Source organism: Mus musculus, chromosome 6 (assembly GCF_000001635.26).
Source record: "Mus musculus strain C57BL/6J chromosome 6, GRCm38.p6 C57BL/6J".
Taxonomy (NCBI): Eukaryota; Metazoa; Chordata; class Mammalia; order Rodentia; family Muridae; genus Mus; species Mus musculus.
The window spans coordinates 18,122,109-18,146,571 of NC_000072.6; the positions used below are offsets into that span (position 1 = coordinate 18,122,109).

At 38.9% G+C, this 24,463-nt stretch overlaps 1 pseudogene; it reads left to right on the top strand.

Moving 5' to 3' along the window:
* On the top strand, window positions 22,607-23,836 carry Gm15593 (predicted gene 15593; annotated as a pseudogene).

The window sequence follows — 24,463 nt, forward strand, 5'->3', positions numbered from 1 at the left end:
GGTAAAAATAGAGACTGAATTATAGACTAGAATAAGACTCATGAACTTGCTTAATGAACAAGAAGTGATGGGTGCTTAGAAAACTTTCTAACAGTCCTTTTCAAGATATAGAGCCTGGAAAATACCTGTAAGCAGACAGCAAGTTTGCTCACCCTCCCCGACCCTACAGCAATGCCTATTTCTTAGGACTGCTCTAACCAGGGATACAGGAGGCCTGCTCAAACCAGGGGCACTCTAACCTGGGATACACAGTTCTACCAGCCTCTTGGGAGGCCTGCTCCAATCTAGGACACCCAGACCAGCAAATATTATAGACAACCAGATAGCTCAAAGCAAGCACAAGAACATAATCAACAGAAGCCACTGCAAGATGACACCATCATAACTCAGCTCTTCAACTATAGCAAGCCCTAGATATTCTAGCACACATAAAGAACAAGATTCTGACTTTAAATCCCATCTCATGAAGATGATAGAGGCTTTAAAAGTGAATATAAGTAATTCCCTTATAAAAATACAGGAAAGTAGAATCAAGCAGATGAAAGAAATGAAAATGGCCCAAACCTAAAAATGTAAATAGAAGCAATAAATAAAACAAAAATGGAGGCTCTGGAGATGGAAAACCTAGGAAAGAGAATAGGAACTACAGATGCAAGCATCACCAACAGAATACAAGGGATGGAAGAGAGACTCTCAGGCATACAAGATACCATAGAAGAAAGTACATTGGTCAATGAAAATGCCAAATGTAAAAAGTTCCTCACCCAAAAACAACCCAAGAAAATTTGGGACACAATGAAAAGACCAAAACTAAGAGTAATAGGACTAGAAGAGAGTGAAGATTCCCAGTTCAAAGGGCCAGAAAACATCTTCAACAAAACGATAGAAGAAAACTTCCCTAACATAAAGAAAGAGAAGGCCACAAACATACAAGAAGCCTACAGAGCACCAAATAGATCAGATCAGAAAAGAATATCCTGCCTAATAATAATCAAAACTCTAAATGTATAAAACAAAGAAAGTATTAAAAGCTACAAGGGAAAAAGGCCAAGAAACATATAAAGGCCAACCTATCAGAATCACACCAGACTTCTCAAGAGAGACTAAAAGACAGAAGATCCTGCATAGATATCTTACAGACCCTAAGAGACCACAGATGACAGCTCAGACTGCTCTACCCAGCAAAACTCTCAATCACCATAGATGGTGAAACCAGGATATTCTATGACAAATTAAGTTCAAACAATATCTGTATACTAGTCCAGCTCTACAGAGGATACTAGGAGGAAAACTCCAATACAAGAAGAGTAACTATACTCAGGAAAACATAAGAAATTAATCATCTCACAACAAACTAAAAAGAAGAGAATCACATACACATACAGTACCACCTTCAATAACAAAATAACAGGAACTAACAATGATTTATCATTAATATCTCACAACATCAATGGACTCAATGCACCAGTAGAACAGCATGGGGTTGCATAGTGGTTAGGAAACAGGATCCATCATTCAGCTGCATACAAGAAAGACACCTCAGCAATAAAGAGAGAAAAGGGCAAAAAAGTCTTTCCAAGCAAACAGTCCCGCAAAACAAGCTGGAGTAGCAATTCTAGTATCCAATAAAATAGACTATTAGCCAGAAGTAATCAAAAGAGATAGAGAAAGACATTTTATACCCACATACACATATTACAGAAAAATCAACCAGGCTGAACTCTCAATTCTGAACATCTATGCCCAAATACAAGGGCACCCACATTTGTAAAAGATTTACTATAGCTCAAAACACCCATTGAACCTCACATAATAATAGTGGGAGACTTCAACACCACATTCCCACCAATGTATAGGTCATTGAAACAGAAACTAAACAGACACATTGAAACTAACAATAGCATACACTAGCAAGATTTTGCTGAAAGGACCCAGATATAGCTGTCTCTTGTGAGACTATGCCAGGGCCTAGCAAACACAGAAGTGGATGCTCACAGTCAGCTATTGAATGGACCACAGGGCCCCCAATGGAGGAACTAGAGAAAGCACCCAAGGAACTAAAGGGAACTGCAACCCTATTGGTGGAACAACAATATGAACTAACCAGTACCCCGGAGCTCTTGTCTCTAGCTGCATATGTATCAAAAGATGACCTAGTCAGCCATCACTGCAAAGAGAGGCCCATTGGACTTGCAAACTTTATATGCCCCAGTACAGGGGAACGCCAGGGCCAAAAAGGGGGAGTGGGTGGGTAGGGGAGTGGGGGTGGGTGGGTAAGGGGGACTTTTGGTATAGCATTGGAAATGTAAATGAGCTAAATACCTAATAAAAATGGAAAAAAAAAGAAATTAAACTAATAGAAAAAACAACAAAAAAAGAAACTAACAGAAGTTATGCACCAAATGGATTTAACAGATATCTACAGAACATTTCACCCCAAAACAAAAAGAATATACTTTCTCAGCAGTTCATGAAACCTTCTCCAAAACTGACCATATAATTGGACACAATATAAGCCTCAACAGATACAAGAAGATTGAAATAACCCCTTGAATTCTATCAGATTACCACAGACTAACGTTGTACTATAAGAACAACCTCAGCAGCAGCAACAACAGAAAGCCTATATACTCACAGAAACTGAACAACTCTCTACTCAATGGTAATTTGGTCATGGAAGAAATAAAGAAAGAAAATAAATTATTTTGAGAACTAAATGAAAATGAAACTTTTCAAACAAAACTTACGAGACACAATGAAAGCAGTGCTATGTGGAAAATTGATAACACTGGGCACCTTCATAAATTGGAGTAGAGTTCTTGTACTAGAAACTTAACAGTACACCTGAAAGCTCTAGAACAAAAAGAAGCAAACACACCCAAGAGGAGTAGACAGCAGGAAATAATCAGACTCATGGTTGAAATCAATCATTTAGAAACAAATAGAACAATACAAGGAATCAACAAAACCAAGAGCTGGTTCTTTGAGAAAATCAACAAGATAGACACACTAACTTTAGTCAAACCATAGCCTAACTAACTAAAAAGCATAGAGACAATTAACCAAATTAACAAACTCAGAAGTGAAAAGGGAAGTATAAAAACAGACACTGAGAAATTTTTAAAAATCATTACGTCTTGCTTCAAAAGCCTCTACTCAACAAAATTGAAAAATGAAGAAAAGGATTATAAATTGAGGCTCCCTGGTTTTATAGGTCTGTTTTATAAAGGAATTAATTGTAAATTCTATGCATGATATAAACCACACACTTCATTGGTACTGTTTAAAGGAACTAAGAACTCTGTGATGCTTTTTAGAAATAATATTGAAATAATCATTCCTTTAGTAGATATCTCCTGTATTTATCCTATAATGTCAAATATACTATTATACTTCTCTCTATATACACAGACTTTAAAATGATAGCTATTTTGACACTGTAGTATAAATTGTATACTATATTACTTATATAATATTATATATTATATATTATATTATATTACTATATTATATATTACTTATATAGTATTATATATTGTACACTTATAATATACTTTATATTTTCACTACAATGTCAAATATACTTATGATAGTATAAGTATAGCTTTCATTTACATATATATACATATACATGTATATATATGCATATATATACATATACATGTATATATACATATATATGTATATATATATATATATATGTATGTATAAATGAATGATTGCAGTTTATTCCAGCAAAAGGATGTAAACACCAAAGAATTCTCATAACATGATTTAACTGTCCTGAAGGAAACTGTTATTCAGTGTGTAGAAAAACCTTATATTTGTTTATATGCACATAGTAATTTAACCTGAAGACATTTGACTTAGAAACATGTTTGGAATTGTCATAGTAAAATAGACCAGTAGTATAGATTTTGTTTTAATCTTCAGGAAAAATTTTAGAAATGTGTCTATCATATCAAAGGTGAATTATTTGAATACTATTTATTATGTTTTAGAAGAAAAGAATTTGTTTCCTTTTTTTGACCTAGCTTCATGGTTAATGTTTTCCTTAAATTTTTTTGTTGTTGTTTTTTCAAGACAGGGTTTCTCTGTATAGCCCTGGCTGTCCTAGAACTCACTTTGTAGACCAGGCTGGCCTTGAACTCAGAAATCCACTTGCTTCTGCCTCCCAAGTGCTGGGATTAAAGGCATGCACTACCACGCCCGTTTTTTTTTTGTTTTTGTTTTTGTTTGTTTTTTTGTTTTTTGTTTTTTGTTTTTATCCTTATAGTTTTAAAGAAACAAAATATACCAGACTAGGTGAATAATTCAGTTGCAGTGAGAGTAGGTTTTCTGAGTTTTCAAAGGTCCATGCTGTTATGAACAAGGTAAACTGAAAGTGGTATGGTGAAGAGAAACCATACTTAAGGATTTACTATTGAGCATGTTACAACATGTGGGACTCATTGCATTTAAGAATTACCCTGAGAATTACACATCAATTGAGAAGCCTAAGTTAATGGATTCCAATGACAGTACCTGGAATTATTCTATTTGAGTGTAGAGGTAGGGTCTTTTATCCCACAGTTGTGCAATAAATTTGTCCACGCTGTCTTTTGAAAAGGACCAAGGAAGAATATTATGCTGTAAGTATATTTGTGCAGAATCTAAACATTGTACCTCAGAATGCCATTTGCTACAAAGCAGAGGTTGTTTTTTGTTGTTTTGGTTGAAAATTTCTATTTGCAGGAACCTCAAGAATCAGACTACAGGACCACTCCATGTCATTGTGGTACATATAACAGAGAAGGTCATTCTTGGGTCAGGCAGGTATGGTGGTATGGAAAGTGGGAAGGTTGAAGGATGGAGAAAAAATCTTGTTTGTTGGAAAACTCTTAGAATATCACGGAATTGAGTAGGAATTAGTAAAAGTACAAGGGAAAGGGTGGTGGGAAAGGTGGGCCTGAGGGGGTTCAATGCCCCAGTGTAGGAGAATGCCAGAGCAGGAAGGTGGGAGTGAGCAGGTGGGTGGGTGAACAACCTCAGAGGCAGGGGGAGAGGGAATGGGATAGGGGGGTTCTGGAGGGGAGACTTGGAAAGCGGAAAATATTTGAAATGTAAATAAAGAAAATAACCAATAAAAGAAGAAAAAGTAATCAGATGTAACAGGTGACAGTCTTGTTATGGTTTGGTCATGAAGTACTTTCTCCAAACCCAAGGCTTAGTTCCCACCAGTTGGTGGTATTGTGGGAATGCAATTAGATCATGAAGAAGTAATCTCGTTAATGAGTTAATCAATCACTGATGAGTTCATAGCTGAATGAGCTATTAGGTAGGAGGGCAGAGCTAGAGCATAGTGCTGTGTTCCTCGGTTGTACTTTTGAAAGGTGTTCTTTCCCCCTGGCTTATTCTCTCTTTTTCTTCCCTCTCTTGTGCCATTCTCTCTCCTATTTGGAGGAAGTGAGTGCCTTTATTTCTACTACATGATACCCTGCCATGATGTTCAGTTTCTCCTCAGACTGAAACAATGAACTGAAACATAAGCCAGAGTAAATCTTTCCTCATTTAAGTTGACAGGTACTTTGTCACAGCAACAATAGTGAACAACACAGTCAGCAGGAGGGCAGAGGTAGCTTCTTCTAATGTGGTGGGCACAGGGAGCAGGAACCTGGCTGGAGAGGCAGCAGCACCAGACAGAGGATCTCCCTGCCTGCTTTCTTTGTGTGACTCATTCTGTCTTCCTTTGGCTGCCTTTGTGACATCACTTCATAGCACCCTTCCTGCTTTTCCTGTCCTGGTCCCCTAGGCTAACTAGACTCTTGCCCATCTGAAGTCCTTTGCTGTAACTGTTACTTCTGTCTCTAAGACTTGTCCTTAAGTCTCTTTCTTATATCTTTGCTCAAATCTTGCCTTCCTAATAAGGCCCACTATGGCTCCTATATTTAATATTCTAACCTATTCTAACATTGCAGCCCTCTGTCATGTCCTTACTCTGGCCACTGTTTCTTTATAGTATTGCCACCTCTAACAGAATACAGTATATTACTTATTTATTGTGCTTATTCCCTGCTAGAGTATAAAGCTCACGTAATTTTTTTTTAATTCCCTAATATGGTGTTCCAGGCAAGGACATTGAAGTTAATGCCAACCGGAAGTCACTGCTCAATCTGTGTCTGCGCATTAAAGCTAGTCAAATATACACAGTGTCAGGAAACAGTGTGTTACCTTTCCATCATTGTGACGAACTACTCCAGGAAAAAAAAAAAAAAAAACACACCACATTTATTTTGACTCAGTTTTCTGAGGTTTCACTTAGCCCTATTGTTTCTAGGCCTTTGGTGAGGCAGAACATTGTGGTAGGGAGAAGCAAAGCTGCTTACTTTACTTCATAGCAGCCAGTAAGTGGAATGGGGGAGAGTGAGAGGGGGAGAGGGGGAGAGGGAGAGGGGGAGAGGGGTAGGAGTGGGGAAAGAGGGAGAGAAGAAGAAAGGCAGAGAGGGAGTGAGGGAGAGAGGGAGAGAGACAGGGAAGGGGAGAGAGGGAGAGAGGAGAGGGGGAGAGGAGAGGGGGGAGAGAGGGAGAGGGGGAGTGAGGAGAAGAAGAGAGGGGAGAGTAGAGAGGGAGAAAGGGAATGGGAGAGAGCAAGAGAGCGAGAGAGAATGAGAGCAAGAGAGCAAGAGAGAGCGAGAGCTATCTTCTTTCTTTTTTATTATTTTATTTTTATACGGTCCAGCTGTTGACCCCCTTCCTCGTCCCCCCTCCCATAGTTTCTCATCCCATTCCTTCTCCCCCTCTCTCCAAGACGACCCCCCCCCCCAACCAGGCCTCACTACTCCACGGGGCCTCAAGTCTCTCTGGGTTTAGGCCAGACCTAGCAATCCTCTGCTATGTATGTGTTGGAGACCTCAGACCAGCTCATGTATGCTGCCTGATTTGTGGCTCCATGTCTGAGAGATCTCAAAGGCTCCTAATTATTTGACACTGCTGGTCTTCCTATGGGTTCGCCCACCTCAGCTTCTTCTAGCCTTTCCCTAATTTAACCACAAGGGGTCCCAACTTCAGTCCAGTGTTTGGGTGTAAGTATCTGCATCTATTCCAGTTAGCTGCTTGTTGGATCTCTCAGAGGACCACCATGCTCAGGCTCCTGTCTGTAAGCACACCATAGCATCAGTAATAGTGTCAGGCCTTGGAGCCTCCCCTTGAGATGAATCCCAAGTTGGGCCAGTCACTGGACCACTTTTTCCTCAGTCTCTTTTCCATTTTTGTCCCAGAAGTTCTTTTGGGAACAATTCTGGGTCAGAATTTTTGACTGTGGCATGGCAACCCAATCCCTCCACTTGATGACCTATCTTTCTACTGGAGGTGTACTCTACAAGTTCCCTCTGCCTACTGTTGCACACTTCATCTAAGGTCCTTCCCTTTGTATCCTGAGAGTCTCTTACCTTCCAAGTCTCTAGTACTTTCTAGAGGGTCACCTACCTCCCACCTCCCTAGGTTGCATATTTCCATTCATTATGCTGGCACTCAGGACTTCTCTCTTGTCCCTATCCCCAATACCTGATTATGTTCCTTTTTCCCTTGCCCTCTCCCCTCTCCCGTCCAGGTCCTTCCCCCCTCCTATCCCAAATTTCTTTCTCCCTCTCAAGTGGGATTGAAGCATCTTCACTTGGCAATAGACTAAGATCTGAATCTTAGAGCCTTCTGCTTATTTCATCTTCAAAGCCTCATCTCTGACTATAGCTGCATTAGGATCAATGCTTCAACAGGAGGTATGGTGAACCTTTAGATTTCAATAGGGTAGAATTCCCTAAAACTCTAGTGTTAACCCTAGCTTACTCTTCCATGAGTTTTGTGTAGCAATCTCCCTCTCTGCCTTGGCCTAATTGGCAACTATCCCAACAAGTCTTGTTAGTCCTCAAACGGCTTCCAGCATTTTCTCTTTTCTCCAGTTCTTGCCTTGTCCTTGTGCTAAATCCTTCTGGTATTGTCCCATCACTGGGCCAGGCTGCAGTAGGCATAGGTATCAGTACTCACCTCATCACTTGGGCTTCTTCACTGAGGGCCTCCCTAGACTTTCTGGAGACTTGATGACTTCAAAGACATCTGTTAAATGGGCAAGAACATGCTTATTGTGTAATGCTGTCTTGCAAAGAAGTGCAGAAATGTTCCTTTACTACTGGAGTTTTGTCAGATATTGTACTAAAGGTTTTATTAGATAAACCATAGTATTTCTTTAATCCTTTCTGCCAAGTAGTTCACTTAATGTTTTTCTTATGCATCTATTTATTGTGTAATTTTGTCAGCACCACCTCAATTGTGACATATGCATATTTAAATATGTATATTTTTAGAATAGCCTAGAAAAACACAAATAGTTTTTAGCTGTACACATAAGGAACCAAAAACAAAGTTTAAAATTTTGCTAGTGTCACAAGTGCATAGGATTCAAAACTAGTATAGTTGAGCCCTGTAATAAATGTTGATGTGTAACTAGATTCATTTTATCGTGTTAGAATTTCCATCCTCTACTAATAGGACTGTAAACTGGTGTCTCATAGAATTACTCTCTTCTGGAAGATTCTGACCAGTGGATTTTTGACCAATCATTGTCTAATAGGGATCAAGAAAGCTCTTACCATTCTCTCCAGGTGGACCTAATTTTGTGATGAAGTTTGTGCTCCCAAACTTACCTTTGGGATCAAAATGATGCTAGTCTTTAACTCAGCGATATTGTTGCTTCTCTTGACCAATCCAATTTACTCCACTTATCTCAAGAGTAATAAATCACTTGAGCAAAACCAAAACCAAAAAACCCCTCATCTTAGATATTCTAGTAGAACTGAATCCATGTTTTAAAGCTCCACAGTATACTGCCTTCTGTGAAACCAGGAGAGTATAATCATCTCTTCACTGAGGATAAGGCTCCTTACGTGCCACAGGTCACTTGAAAGAGTGACTGGCCATGGCGAATGCATTTTAGGATTTAATTCAGTGCTATTGTGTTTTTTCCTTTCCCCTGAGAGTAGCTTTAGGCCAAGCATAGGTGAGCTATTGTAGTCAGGTAAATTACTGCCGAAGCACATTCAGTTAAACTTTATGAACATGCTGCTCTAAATAGAATTGGTTTTTAATATTTTTTTCATTTTTAATAAAATTTATATTATGAAACAAAATGTAAGTACTTTTGGTCACAACAGCTACAACATCAAACTAGATTTCAGGGAGAAGTGTATATTGTATCCATTCTAGAGAATTACAGTTCTGCTAATATAGAGTAGTGGAACATATTTCAATACATTCAGGATTTTAAGAATATATAGTAATCAGGTAAGAATATTGGAGCTTGGCAGTGTTGGTACACACCTTTAATCCTAGCACTGGGGGAGAAGCAAATGGATTTCTGTGAGTTCAAGTCCCTCCTGGTTTACAGTGTGAGTTCCAGAATAGGCTAATCAAAGCTACATGGGAAAACCCCTGTCTTTAAAAGTTAAAAAAGAAAGGAGAGAGAGAGAGAGAGAGAGAGAGAGAGAGAGAGAGAGAGAGAGAGAGAGAGAGAGAGAAAGGAGGAAAGAAAGGAAGGAAGGAAACAAAAGATAAGAATAATGAATGTCTGGCTAGGAATTAGTTTTTATTTCAATTGTGATTTTTAATATTTCTATCTGCCTAGGTGATATTTAATTCTTCCAAGCATGTATCAATACTCTGCAAATAAATGACTAAAACCTGAATCTTATCAATCTAAATAACTTCTGTGCAGTTGACTAATACAAAGAATTCCAGTAAAGGTCCTTGTTAATTATGAATTGTGCATTTTTACTCCAAGAGAAGAATGGCAGACAGAGTCATAATGGTGTAATTGTTGAATGTTTAAATAAACACAATCTATGTGGGAATGAATAATATGATTTATAAAATAGGAAGTCATACCAGCCAATCAAATTTATTTCAACAAATGATAAAAAAAGATAGTTGTTTTAAAAAGGAACAAGGAAATATAACTTATTAACATTTTCCCTTGACAAAGTCTCCATTCTCCTTTTTCCACCCCTGCCCTCATCATAACACACAGATACATAGACTGTGGTTTTAAACATTGAACTATAGGGCTGGAGAAAAACTTTTATTTTATTTGGAAATTGTTTGAGAAATAAGTAACAGAGTTGGGATAGTTAGTTATTTAAAAGAAAAATGTGATACTTGTTTTTTCAGTAAGAAGTATATTTGTGAATATTATTTTTATTGTTTTAAATTAGAAATACTTTGTGTAGACAGGTGCTTGTCTGTTTGCACTACATGCCTGCTTGGCTCCATGGAGGCTAAAAGAGAGTCAGCTCCCTGGATCTGGAGTTAGAGATTGTGAGCTGCCATGTGAGTGGTGGGGGCTGATCTGCATCCTATGCAGGCACAGCAAGTGCTCCTAATCCCTGTGTCATCTCCAGACCCAAACTTAAAACTTTAAGGTTCAGACACTGATATGTGGTATCTAAGTTGCTGATGACATTACACAAGTGACTTCTGGGTCTGAAAAAATTTAACCAAAATTATTTTTGACTTTTTTAATGAAAATATAATCACAACTTTTCAATCCAAAAGAAGTTTTAAAAGTCCAAGATGTTGGGAGAGAACTGAAAGAGTTGAACATTGGTATAGCTAAGTATAAAAATAGGGTGAAATGCATTGGAAGAAAGAATGCAAGTATATTGTCATTCCAACAGTCATGATAATCCTTTCATAGTTTTGGAAAGTTAAAAAATTATAGCTGAGGGCTGACAAGATGGCTCAGCAATTTAAGATGCTTGCTGTACAAGCTTGGCAACATAAATTTCAACCTGAAAACTCATGTAAACTGGTAAAAGAGCCTGCTCAACAATGAATTCTCTCTCTCCCTCCCTCCCTCCCTCCCTCCCTCCCTCCCTCCCTCTCTCCCTCCCTCCCTCCTTCTCTCCCTCCCTCCCTCTCTCTCTCCCTCTCTCTCTCCCTTTTCCCCCCTCTCTCTCCCCCCCCCTCTCTCTCACACACACACACACATGACCTTATATTAAAATTCTTTCACTGTAGTAAAATGTACACAACATACTATTTTTCATTTTAGGTCTTCCAATGCCAATAAGCCCATTTGTGTGTCATTAAATACTTTTAGTGTTGCATGATCACCATCATGCATTTCCAGAACTTTGTCATCTTCACAAAAAACTCTGCATCCTTTACCCATTACCTCCCCACTCTTTTCCTCTCTCTCAACATCTGCAAATCTCTGTTCTTCCCTAGTCTAGATGCCTACTCTACAGGTTGAACCATAAGATGCTTTTTCTTGTATATATATGAGTAGGATTTAAGAGAAATTTCCATTGGATCATATATCAGAATTTGGTAGCTTTTATGGCATAATGAAGGATTTTGCTGTTGCCATACTCTCAAGAATGTATATACAGTATTTTCTTTTGGGAGAGGAAAGTAAGAGTTAAGCCCTGGAGGCTCTGTGTGGGTTAAAGAAGCCCTAGTTTAGCAGCTGAAAGGGTCAGATGCAGATATTTGCACGCAATCAATGGACAGAAGCTTCTGACCACTGTGGTTGAATTAGAGAAAAGCTAGAAGAAGCTGAGGAGGAGGGCGACCCTGTAGGAGGACCAGCAGTCTCAAGACAAGATCTCTCAAACACTGGACCAACAACCAGGCAGCATACAGCAGCTGATATGAGCCCCCCTCACACACATACAGCAGACGACTGCCAAGTCTGGGTTCAATCAGAGACAATGCATCTAATCCTCAAGAGACTGGAGGCCCCAGGGAGTTTAGAGGTCAGGTGGGAGGGGGGTTGGGGACATCTGCGTGGAGACAGGTGGGTGGGGAGGAGGTATGGGACGTGGAACAGTCAGAGGGTGGATGGGGTTGGGGGTGGGGAATAAAACCTGGAATGTGAGAAATAAAAAAAAATGTTAAAAAAGAAGCCGTTGTTTGATAAGTCTTAGAATATGACCAGTGATAGTCTTTCCTGAAAAACTTTCAAAAGAATAATATAATGTAAACATAATTAAGAGGCATTAGGTCATAGAAACAAAAAGTATAGGTACTTTCTAATAAAATGTTGCTGTTATAACTTATTTAGAGGAAAATAAAGGTTCTGTAGGAGACTGACCTAATATTCTAACCATCTAAGCTGATGGGCAGCTGTAGTTTTTCATATATCTGTCCAGTGGCTAAAAATGCTGACTGCTCTTGCAGAAGAACTAACTTTCGTCCCCAGCAATGACGTCAGGTGACTCACAACAGCCTGTAATTCTGGCTCCAAGGGATCAAGAACTCTCTTCTGGCCTCGGAGGCCACCTGAACTCACATATATGAACAGATTTCCCATCCCTGTTATTTAAAAATAAAGTTTTTAAGGAAGAACTTAAATTACTAATTCTATATGTAATAACTTGCATGAGTCCTACAAACACAACTGAATTAAAGAAGGCAGACACTAAGAGTGAATGACAGCTGAGTGCACATGTCACATAGTTCCTTGGGGACAACTGATGAAGAGGCGACAGGAAGTGGGCTGTAGAACTGGTACAATAGACTTATGAATCTGATGATAGTTACATGGAAATGATTCGCGTACTTTTCTGTACGTGTATTAAATGGCAAGTACTTTAAAAACAAAACCAAATACTAATGAAATTTTGGGTCTAAAACATAAGAAGTTTACTATACCATTTGGCTAGTAATTTTTCTGGACCTCATAGCACAATTTAAAAATGTTGGAATTCCACAAATTAAAGATGCTGCACTCCACAAAGTTAGTGTTGAGGATTTCTGAAATGTTAAGACATGGTCATTCCTTAATCTTCCTCCCTTAGAAAAAGAATTATAGCTCTTACTTCTTGTGGAGAATGAGAACTAAGCTGATCCATGAGCCAGTTGCTAGTAGAAATTAGTGTTGTGCTGTGTTTGTGATATTTGCTGAGTTTTAGTGTAGTATTCGTGCACACAGTGCACTCATTCAAGATGGCTGTTGTTGCAAGAGTAGAAACTGGGAAAGTATTTCTTCTCATGTGTTCATTTTAGATGATTCAGTTCTTATTTTAATGTGGCCATTTAATCTGATCTATATTAGAAAGTGACATACTTTAGTATAGTTTTTATTTTCATCCCAATCTTAACCCATAAGCAATATGCTTCCATCTGAACAGTTCTTCCATCAGGAAATGAAGTATTCCAATTTAGTCTAGCCTAATGAAAATTTCATAACACTAAACTTTCCTGTTTAAGTTATACTTCTTTCCAGTATGCCGTCTAAGCATTTTAACTTTTCTCTTTTCTTCCTTTCTTCTTTTTTTTAACCAGCAGAGGGCAGATAAGACAGAGAAAAGAAATGACAAGAAATTGGCCTCAGTTTCAAGTGGTTAATACTTCTCTCCAAGTCATATATAAAGTGAGTTAGTTGGCTTTCTCTTTTAAAAACAGCCTAATAATAAGATTTAGTTTCTTACACAGGTATCTAACTTGACTAAGGTATCTAATAAAATTAGTACTTTTAATTTTCAATTGTTTACAAATCACTAATTTTAAAAGTCTAAATATTCTTTATATTTTGAAGTGATGTGGTGAAATACCCCTTCCTACTTTGAGCAGAGTTAAACGTCTTTCTTCCATGATTTTGAATTCACTTATGGATAGATTTATATGACTCTTTTCTTCTGTTTTAATAAAGCCATTAGCTATTTTTGTAGTTTGAGTACTACATATCTTAAAAATAATTGAAAGTAACTCAAATGACACACAATCAATTATCTTTTCTTTTTGGCAATAAGTGCTCCACAGGAAGGCTTAAGTACTGTTGTAGGGATATAGTAAAATGTTTTCTCTTGCAACATTAAGGTTGTTTCATCAACAATAAGACATCGTTTCCTGAACATTAGGTGGTACAATTACCTACGTCATCCAACAGATCAGCTTAGCTTTCAAGTAAACATTTTCAATCATAGGTGAAGGTACAACGTGGATTTTTGCTTTTTTTTCTTCTATTTTTTTTTTTTTTTGGTGTAAATGAGATGCTACTGTTTGGGATTAGAGAAAATGCTATATTTTCTCTATTCCTGGGAGGATAAATTTTTATTCTGCTCATTCTACCTACTGTGAGTATCTGCTTTCCTTTCTTACTGAGAATTTTATCTTTAAGACTCTTCTTTTTAAAGGACAAAAAGTTACTTACAGAATCACAGCTGGATAGCAGGTGCTTTGTTTTAGTTACTATGACAAAGTCAGATATTTTAGGTGAGTCCATTTATTGAACTAAAGTCATACGAAATGTAGCTGAGAATTCATTCTTTAATAGGAGGAAAAACTAGAAAGCATTCTTAGAGTTGCTAATTCTATTCTTCTTGTATTCAATAAGAAAAGAATACATTTAGCTTAGGTGAGTCATGAACTTCACTGTATGTATTGAGCAGTAGGAGAAATTAGCCTATCATTTAGTTCTCTTAGAATAAATGCTTCCTGGTACAGTAAACTGGGGTTGGATTTCTGATGTGTAACTTAAATGTGCTAGTATAAGATATTTTTAAAATAAGAGAAACAAGCTGGATGAGAAAAAAATTTTTTACCTTTGTTGAAAAAGCCTCTTGCTCTTAAAAGAGAATTTTTAATTATTGACCGGAAATACGTCTCCCCATGGCATATACTGAAGATGAGCTTATATAGCTCGGGACACAGGTGTGAACTTGAGGAGGGATCTTGAAGACTGGGTGAACAGGAAATCTTGGTCAGACAGAGTGATAGAGCTTCGGGCCCATGTGTAATTTCTCTGAACTATTTCTTCCTGTTGTACTTTGTGGGTGAGCCTGTTTAGTCCAGTTTTACCTTTCTTAAAATACAACATGATTTTATTTCCTTGCTCTAAGCCCTAGGAAGACAGTTGCAAACTTTTTATGTTTTTATTTTCAGATTTTTGAGTTTATGATGATACAAAAGGGCGCTTGCTATTCAAGAGAAAGCATTTTGAAGTTTGACTTGCTTATTCTGTTAATATGCAGAAAGGCTCCCTTTGTGCCAGGTACCCAATTGATACTTTAAAGTAAATTCTGTTGCTAAACTATGATGTCTAGCAACTTAGGTGTATTAAATGTACATTTAAAAAATATTTTATTTGTTTTATGTGTATAATTATACTGTAGTTGTTTTCAGACACACCAGAAGGGGGCATCAGATCACATTACAGATGGTTGTAAGCTACCATGTGGTTGCTGGGAATTGAACCCAGGACCTCTAGAAAAGCTGCCAGTGCTCTTAACCGGGGAGCCATCTCTCCAGCCCCTTAAATGTGCATTCTTTATTTGGATTATGTTTCTATTTAAGGTGACTTTATCCAGATTTGGCCTCATCAGAAAGCTAGGAGCTTTACCTGACTTCCTTAGCAGCCTTAATAGGTATGGGCTACCTTATCTTGGCAGGTGTCATTCTGAAGAACACAGTTCAAGTCTGTTTTTTCTATAACCACTCCTCCTTCACCGTCTCTATCCCTCTTCATAAAGACTGCTCCTCTTTGCCCATAAACTTCAAAGTTATCTTGTCTTCCAGTGGCCCTTGATTTTAAGATTCAATTTTGATAGTGTCTTTTCTTTTTTTTTTCTTTCCATTTTTTATTAGGTATTTAGCTCATTTACATTTCCAATGCTATACCAAAAGTCCCCCATACCTACCCACCCCCACTCCCCTACCCGCCCACTCCCCCTTTTTGGCCCTGGCGTTCCCCTGTTCTGGGGCATATAAAGTTTGCGTGTCCAATGGGCCTCTCTTTCCAGTGATGGCCGACTAGGCCATCTTTTGATATATATGCAGCTAGAGTCAAGAGCTCCGGGGTACTGGTTAGTTCATAATGTTGATCCACCTATAGGGTTGCAGATCCCTTTAGCTCCTTGGGTACTTTCTCTAGCTCCTCCATTGGGAGCCCTGTGATCCATCCATTAGCTGACTGTGAGCATCCACTTCTGTGTTTGCTAGGCCCCGGCATAGTCTCACAAGAGACAGCTACATCTGGGTCCTTTCGATAAAATCTTGCTAGTGTATGCAATGGTGACAGCGTTTGGATGCTGATTATGGGGTGGATCCCTGGATATGGCAGTCTCTACATGGTCCATCCTTTCATCTCAGCTCCAAACTTTGTCTCTGTAACTCCTTCCAAGGGTGTTTTGTTCCCACTTCTAAGAAGGGGCATAGTGTCCACACTTCAGTCTTCATTTTTCTTGAGTTTCATGTGTTTGGAAATTGTATCTTATATCTTGGGTATCCTAGGTTTTGGGCTAATATCCACTTATCAGTGAGTACATATTGTGTGAGTTCCTTTGTGAATGTGTTACCTCACTCAGGATGATGCCCTCCAGGTCCATCCATTTGGCTAGGAATTTCATAAATTCATTCTTTTTAATAGCTGAGTAGTACTCCATTGTGTAGATGTACCACATTTTCTGTATCCATTCCTCTGTTGAGGGGCATCTGGGTTCTTTCCAGCTTCTGGCTATTATAAATAAGGCTGCTATGAACATAGTGGAGCATGTGTCCTTCTTACCAGTTGGGGCATCTTCTGGATATATGCCCAGGAGAGGTATTGCTGGATCCTCCGGTAGTACTATGTCCAATTTTCTGAGGAACTGCCAGACGGATTTCCAGAGTGGTTGTACAAGCCTGCAATCCCACCAACAATGGAGGAGTGTTCCTCTTTCTCCACATCCTCGCCAGCATCTGCTGTCACCTGAATTTTTCATCTTAGACATTCTGACTGGTGTGAGGTGGAATCTCATGGTTGTTTTGATTTGCATTTCCCTGATGATTAAGGATGTTGAACATTTTTTCAGGTGCTTCTCTGCCATTCGGTATTCCTCAGGTGAGAATTCTTTGTTCAGTTCTGAGCCCCATTTTTTAATAGGGTTATTTGATTTTCTGAAGTCCACCTTCTTGAGTTCTCTTGGAGGATTTTACCTTTGATGAGAACGAAGTGCCCCTCCTTGTCTTTTTTGATGACTTTGGGTTGGAAGTCAATCTTATCAGATATTAGGATGGCTACTCCAGCTTGTTTCTTCATACCATTTGCTTGGAAAATTGTTTTCCAGCCTTTTATTCTGAGGTAGTGTCTATCTTTTTCTCTGAGATGTGTCTCCTGTAAACAGCAAAATGTTGGGTCTTGTTTGTGTAGCCAGTTTGTTAGTCTATGTCTTTTTATTGGGGAGTTGAGACCATTGATGTTAAGAGATATTAAGGAAAAGTAATTGTTGCTTACTGTTATTTTTGTTGTTAAAGTTGGCATTCTGTTCTTGTGGCTGTCTTCTTTTAGGTTTGTTGAGGGATTACCTTCTTGTTTTTTCTAGGGCATTGTTCCCATTCTTGTATTGGTTTTTTTCTGTTACTAACCTTTGAAGGGCTGGATTCGTGGAGAGATAATGTGTGAATTTGGTTTTGTCGTGGAATACTTTGGTTTCTCCATCTATGGTAATTGAGAGTTTGGCTGGGTATAGTAGCCTGGGCTGGAATTTGTGTTCTCTTAGTGTCTGTATAACATCTGTCCAGGCTCTTCTGGCTTTCATAGTCTCTGGTGAAAAATCTGGTGTAATTCTGATAGGCTTGCCTTTGTATGTTACTTGACCTTTTTCCCTTACTGCTTTTAGTATTCTATCTTTATTTAGTGCATTTGTTGTTCTGATTATTATGTGTCGGGAGGAATTTCTTTTCTGGTCCAGTCTATTTGGAGTTCTGTAGGCTTCTTGTATGTTCATAGGTATCTCTTTCTTTATATTTGGGAAGTTTTCTTCAATAATTTTGTTGAAGATGTTTGCTGGTCCTTTGAGTTGAAAATCTTCATTCTCATCCACTCCTATTATCCGTAGGTTTGGTCTTCTCATTGTGTCCTGGATTTCCTGGATATTTTGAGTTAGGATCTTTTTGCATTTTCCATTTTCTTTGATTGTTGTGCCGATGTTCTCTATGGAATCTTCTGCACCTGAGATTCTCTCTTCCATCTCTTGTATTCTGTTGCTGATGCTCAAATCTATGGTTCCAGATTTCTTTCCTAGGGTTTCTATCTCCAGTGTTGCCTCACTTTGAGTTTTCTTTATTGTGTCTACTTCCCTTTTTAGGTCTAGTATGGTTTTGTTCATTTCCATCACCTGTTTGTATGTTTTTTCCTCTTTTTCTGTAAGGACTTCTACCTGTTTGATTGTGTTTTCCTGTTTTTCTTTAAGGACTTGTAACTCTTTAGCAGTGTTCTCCTGTATTTCTTTAAGTGATTTATTAAAGTCCTTCTTGATGTCCTCTACCATCATCATGAGATATGCTTTTAAATCTAGTTCTAGGTTCTCGGGTGTGTTGGGGTGCCCCGGGCTGGGCGAAGTGGGAGTGCTGGGTTCTGATGATGGTGAGTGGTCTTGGTTCCTGTTAGTAGGATTCCTACGTTTACCTTTCGCCATCTCGTAATCTCTGGAGTTAGTAGTTATAGTTGACTCTGTTTAGAGATTGTTCTTCTGGTGATTCTGTTACCGTCTCTCAGCAGACCTGGGAGACAGATTCTCTCCTCTGAGTTTCAGTGCTCAGAGCACTCTCTGCTGGCAAGCTCTCTTACAGGGAAGGTGCGCAGATATCTTGTTTTTGGACCTCCTCCTGGTCGAAGAAGAAGGCCCAAAACAGGGCCTCTCTCAGAAGCTGTGTTGCTTTGGCAGTTCCCAGAAGCTGTCAGCTTCTGTGGTGCAGACTCTCACCTGTGCAGACTAAATTCCTAAGTTCCAGGGAGTCCTGGAACCAAGATGGCGACCACTGCTGCTGCGGCTAAGGCCGCCTCCCAAGCCAGGGGGACACCTGTCCTCTGGTCCGGACGGTGGCCGGCTGTCTGCGGCCCGCCAAGGGTGCTGCCTCAGCGGCTCTGTGCTAGACATCCTAATTCTTAGATGGGATTGATCTTAGATATCACTGATTCTTTCTCATGGACATTTATATGTTGAGAATAGATTTCATCCTGTTTTATCTGTCAATAGCTTTATTTATATATTTGTTTCTCTTTCTATGCTACTATAAGCTCCCAGAGAACAAAGACTAAGTCTTGTTCCCAGAGAGCATCGTGTGCCCTGCAGGAGGCACAGACATTTGGAAAAGCCAAAACTATTAGCATTTTCCAGGCCTTCAGAAGAAAGAAATTCAGGTCACAAAATTATGTATCTAAATGTCAAAGTTAACAAATGGATACTATGAAAACACATAAATATTCATAATGGTCCCCAAAGTAGTTGTGCTTTTCATGAAACAATCATAGAGCTTCTAAAAATAATTAAGTGTCTTTATGTAATCTGAGATGAGGCTTGAATGGAAGGGTCTTCCAGACTGTGAAGGGCCATCACATCTTATGAACACTTGATTCCTGTTGTTTGATAAGAGTCAAATTTATATATATTTGTTATATATATCGAGGAGAAAAACAAGCTCATTTTTTTACCACTTTAACTAACTACATACAACTTTGTAGTAGGAGACACATAACCAGATGAGTTGTGACTCTGTGACTTACTTTCTCAGTTAGTAAACTGATTAATGCTTCATGAGATTTTAAATTATTTATCTTTTGGAAATAGCTGAGGGGTGTAAAACGAAATTCTTATCCTTTAAAATATTTGGAGAGCTAGAGAGATGTTTTAACAGTTAAAACATATACTCCTCTTGCAGAGGATCTGAGTTTGATTCCTAGCACTCCTGTCTCAAGGCTCACAACCATTTGTTAACTCCAGCTCCAGAGACTACAATGTCCTCTTCTATCCTCTGCAGGCTTCTCCCTTCCATGCACAAGTCCCACACAGATGTATACATGTACATATAATTAATTACAAATCAAAATAAGCTCTTTAAAGTGGTAATTATTTTTATAAGGGTGCAAACTGATGTCAAGATTCAGTCATCCTTTATTGTATTTATTGGTTGCTAAAGCTTAAAATTGCCTAGGAAAGGTGGCTTCATGCTGAGAAGTAACACACAATTATATGTCTATGGGATTCTCCTTCAGTACAGCATAGCAAAACCAGGCATGCCAATATAAGGATGAAACAATTATCATTGTAAATATTTTCCTGATGCAATCTCTTTCCCTTTGATTAATTTCTAGAGTTATGTGCTCCCAGTGCTATTTCACTTGTGCCCATCTATATTAGTGTGTTTCCAATTACTGTAACAAAATATCTGAGAAACTTACCAAGATTATTATTGGCTCATGGTTCTAGTTCAAGATTAAGGACCTGTGTCTGAAGTACCAAGTTGGTTCAAGGTATCACATGACTTAGAACTTATGCATGCCTATATTTTCTCTTTGTCTCTTGCTCCTTATAAAGTTACTAATATTAAATAGTGGTGCTCCACCTTGATATTGTATCTAATTGCAATCACCCACCTGTAGCCATAGGCAGACTGTATGATATCCTCTTAATACATTCATGATGAGGATTGATTTTCAGCACAAGAATACATGAGGGATGCACTCAAATCATGTCTAAACCGTAATAACCACAGTATTCATAAACTTACCTCATATAATGAAAAGAGAAGAAGAAGTTAAGACTTGGTTATTTGTAATTCTTCTTTTCCTATATACTTAAAAGACTGATTTTTTTTTTTAAGGGTCAGGGTCAAGTTATTGGGCAAGGGTATAGTTGGACTTGAAGCCAGAGTATGAAGTAGTTAACTTACTGTGAGTGTAGGTATTTCCTAGTTTTACTGTTAAAACACAGATAATTGATTAGGCATGTGAAAAGCTAAAGGGCAGTTATTTCTGAAGTTTACGTTATTATCTGTCTTTATTAAAAGTTATTATATATTAAAACAGGTAAAATCCATATGAACATTAAATGCTTTTTGTTGACTAGAATCATTTGAACTATGAATCAGTTACATAAATAACGTCTCTATTTCTGCCATATTCTCATTTTTCACCTAAGTGTTTCAAAGCTTTTTTGAGACAGGGTCTCACTTTGTATTCCTCATTGGCCTGAAACTTGGTGTGTACACCGAGTTGGTCTCAAATTCACAAAGATCTGTCTGTCTCTGTTTCCTGAATGCTGAGATTAAAGATATACACTCCCACCTTCTGGCCAAATATCTTTAAATTTATCAAAACTTAAAGGCATTTTTATAAAATAAAATGTGTTTTTAATAAAACATAATTTAAAAATTTAAGTACTAGCATGATTTAGACATAGGGCAACTGAGAATTAATATGCAAAAGCTAGGTGGGGGGGGGGGACAAAATACCCATGGAAGGAGTTACAGAGACAAAGTGTGCAGTAGAGACTGAAGGAATGAACAACATGTGAATGCCAACATGTGCTTGCTGACAGGAGCCTGATATAGCTGTCTCCTGGGAGGCTCTGCTAGTGCCTGACAAATACAGAAGTGGATGCTCACAGCCAACCATTGAACTGAGCACAGGGTCCCCAGTGAAGGAGCAGAGAAAGGACCCAAGGAGCTGAAGGAGTTTGCAGCCTCATAGTAGGAATAACAATATGAACTAACCAGTACCCCCAGAGCTCCCAAGGAGTAAACCACCAACCAAACAGTACACATGGTGGCACTCATGGCTCCAGCTGCATATGTAGCAGAGGATGGCCTAGGAGAAAATCAATGGCCCTGTGAAGGCTGTATGCCCCAGTGTAGGGGAATGCCATGGCTAGGAAGCAGAAGTGGGCGGGTTGCTGAACAGGAGGAGGGGGAGGTTATGGGGGAGAGAGTTTTCTGAGGGGAAACCAGGAACAGGGATAACATTTGAAATGTAAATAAAGGTTTTTTTAAAAAGAAAAAAGACAAAGTTATGGAAAGAGATAAGGGTAGTTTTATAAAGCCCTAGGTCAAATGGCAAGAGGACAGTTTGCATACACAGAAGTATGTCTGGGTGAATGCTACCAAACTGATTAGCACTTTCCATTTTACTGGATGTGCTGTATCGTCAACAAGTCTTTGTTTCTACAAAAAAAATCCTGTTAATTATTTGTGAAATCAGCAACATAATCCCAGCCATGCCAAAGTGAATTCAAATATCACTCATCTTAAGAGACCGTACATTTCTACATTTCTTTGCAATGTAACAAAATAAAAGAGCATCCAGTATGCATGTGTATTTTTAGATAACTATTATACGTGGAATTTCATATGCAAGTCCAACTAGATTTTGATTTTCCTTCAGTCCATGGATTAGGCTTCACTCTTTCTGGCAGCTCTGATTTGAGCTCTGGCATTGGCTTCTGAGTGAGAGCTGCTCATCGGCGGGCAGGCTTCTTTGAATCTGGGAAGGTTATCTCTTGGACACATTCTGTTCTGTAATGTGGACATTATGGGGACCAACCACTTAGTTCCCATTGCTAAATGTCAAAAATAAGTATAGACTGAAGAAGCCAGTTACATTTTCTAGTTCAAATTATTTCACAGATGATACATAGTCATAAAAAATTTTTTTTCAGTTTAAGGTCTGTTGGTAAAAAGATTTGCAAGGACTGTGTCATTTCCCACATCTGAGTATTTTACTTTATATGCATATGGTGAAAAAATGCTCATAAGATGAATTAGACCTGGCTCTTTGCTCCTCCCTGTTCCAGAGACAGCTGCATCTTCTTGTGCAGTGCGATCTTTGTCCCATAGACAAAATGGTGAAGGTCGGTGTGAATGGATTTGGCTGAATTGGGCATCTGGTTAACAGGGCTGCCATCTGCTCTCCACATGGCAAAGTGGAGATTGTTGGCACCAACGACCCCTTCATTGACCTCAACTACATGGTCTACATGTTCCAGTATGACTCTACCCACGGCAAATTCAATGGCAGAGTCAAGGCCGAGAATGGGAAGCTTGTTATCAATGGAAAGCCCATCACCATCTTCCAGGAGTGAGACCCCGCTAACATCAAATGGGGTGAGGCCGGTGCTGAGTATGTTGTGGAGTCTACTGGTGTCTTCACCACCATGGAGAAGGCCGGGGCCCACTTGAAGGGTGGGGCCAAAAGGGTCATCATCTCCGCCCCTTCTGCTGATGTCCCCATGTTTGTGATAGGTGTGAACCACAAGAAATATGACAACTCACTCAAGATTGTCAGCAATGCATCCTGCACCACCAACTGCTTAGCCCCCCTGGCCAAGGTCATCCATGACAACTTTGGCATTGTGGAAGGGCTCATGACCATGGTCCATACCATCACTGCCACGCAGAAGACTGTGGATGGCCCCTCTGGAAAGCTGTGGTGTGATGGTCGTGGGGCTGCCCAGAACATCATCTCTTGCATCCACTGGTGCTGACAAGGATGTAGGCAAGGTCATCCCAGAGCTGAACATGAAGCTCACTGGCATGGGCTTCTGTGTTCCTACCCACAATGTATCCATTGTGGATCTGATATTCTGCTTGGAGAAACCTGCCAAGTATGATGACATCAAGAAGGTGGTGAAGCAGGCATCTGAGAGCCCACTGAAGGCCATCTTGGACTACATTGAGGACCAGGTTGTCTCTCGTGTCTTCAACAGCAACTCCCACTCTTCCACATTTGATGCTGGGGCTGGCATTGCTCTCAAAGACAACTTTGTAAAGCTCATTTCCTGGTATGACAATGAATATACTACAACAGTAGAGTTGTGAATCTCATGGCCTACATGACCTCCAAGGAGTAAGAAACCCTGGACCACCCACTCCAGCAAGGACACTGAGAGCAAGAGAGAGGCCCTCAGTTGCTGAGGAGTCCTTATCCTAACTTGGCCCCCAACACTGAGTATCTCCTTCACAATTTCCATCCCAGACCCTTACAATAACAGAAGGGGCCTAGGGAGCCCTCCCTACGCTCTTGAATACCATCAATAAATTTTGCTGCATCCACCAAAAAAAAAAAAAAAAAAAAGAAGAAGAGATGGATTAGACCTAATGCAACCTGGACTGTACTAGATGTGAGATTATAAAGGGGTAAATTAAATACTTTTCTTATTTTCATCAATATTAAATAACATAGTGACAATTATCCATTAAGGGAATGACAGTACTAAATCCACAAAAAATGCCCTAGCATATTAGAAAATAAACACAAGTTAATTTCCTGCTTTTAGTTTATCCTGAATATATTCCAACTTGGAAAATGAGACAGGAATAAAGTTTCATGTTCTATGCTTTGGTTACTTAAAATATCAACTCTTCCTCAAAAGGGTTTTATTTTTACAAGTACATTTTCTAAACCATATTTAAACAGTAGTCGTAAAAATCTTTACTGTACAACACAAGCAATTTTCAAAAGTACATTTTTGTGAGTGGAATATGATACCTCACTGTTAGTTTGCAGCAGCCCTGTGTAAACATTTAAATGTGAAAGTAATGGTAGACAGGGCTAAGAAGAGTCAGAGTGAAGAACAGAAAGAAAAGTATAAAACTAGAACACAATTTTATGAAGTATTTTTCTGGAAATGAAACAAACAGTAAAGTCTGCAGCTTTATTTTAATTCAGTGTTTCTAGAGT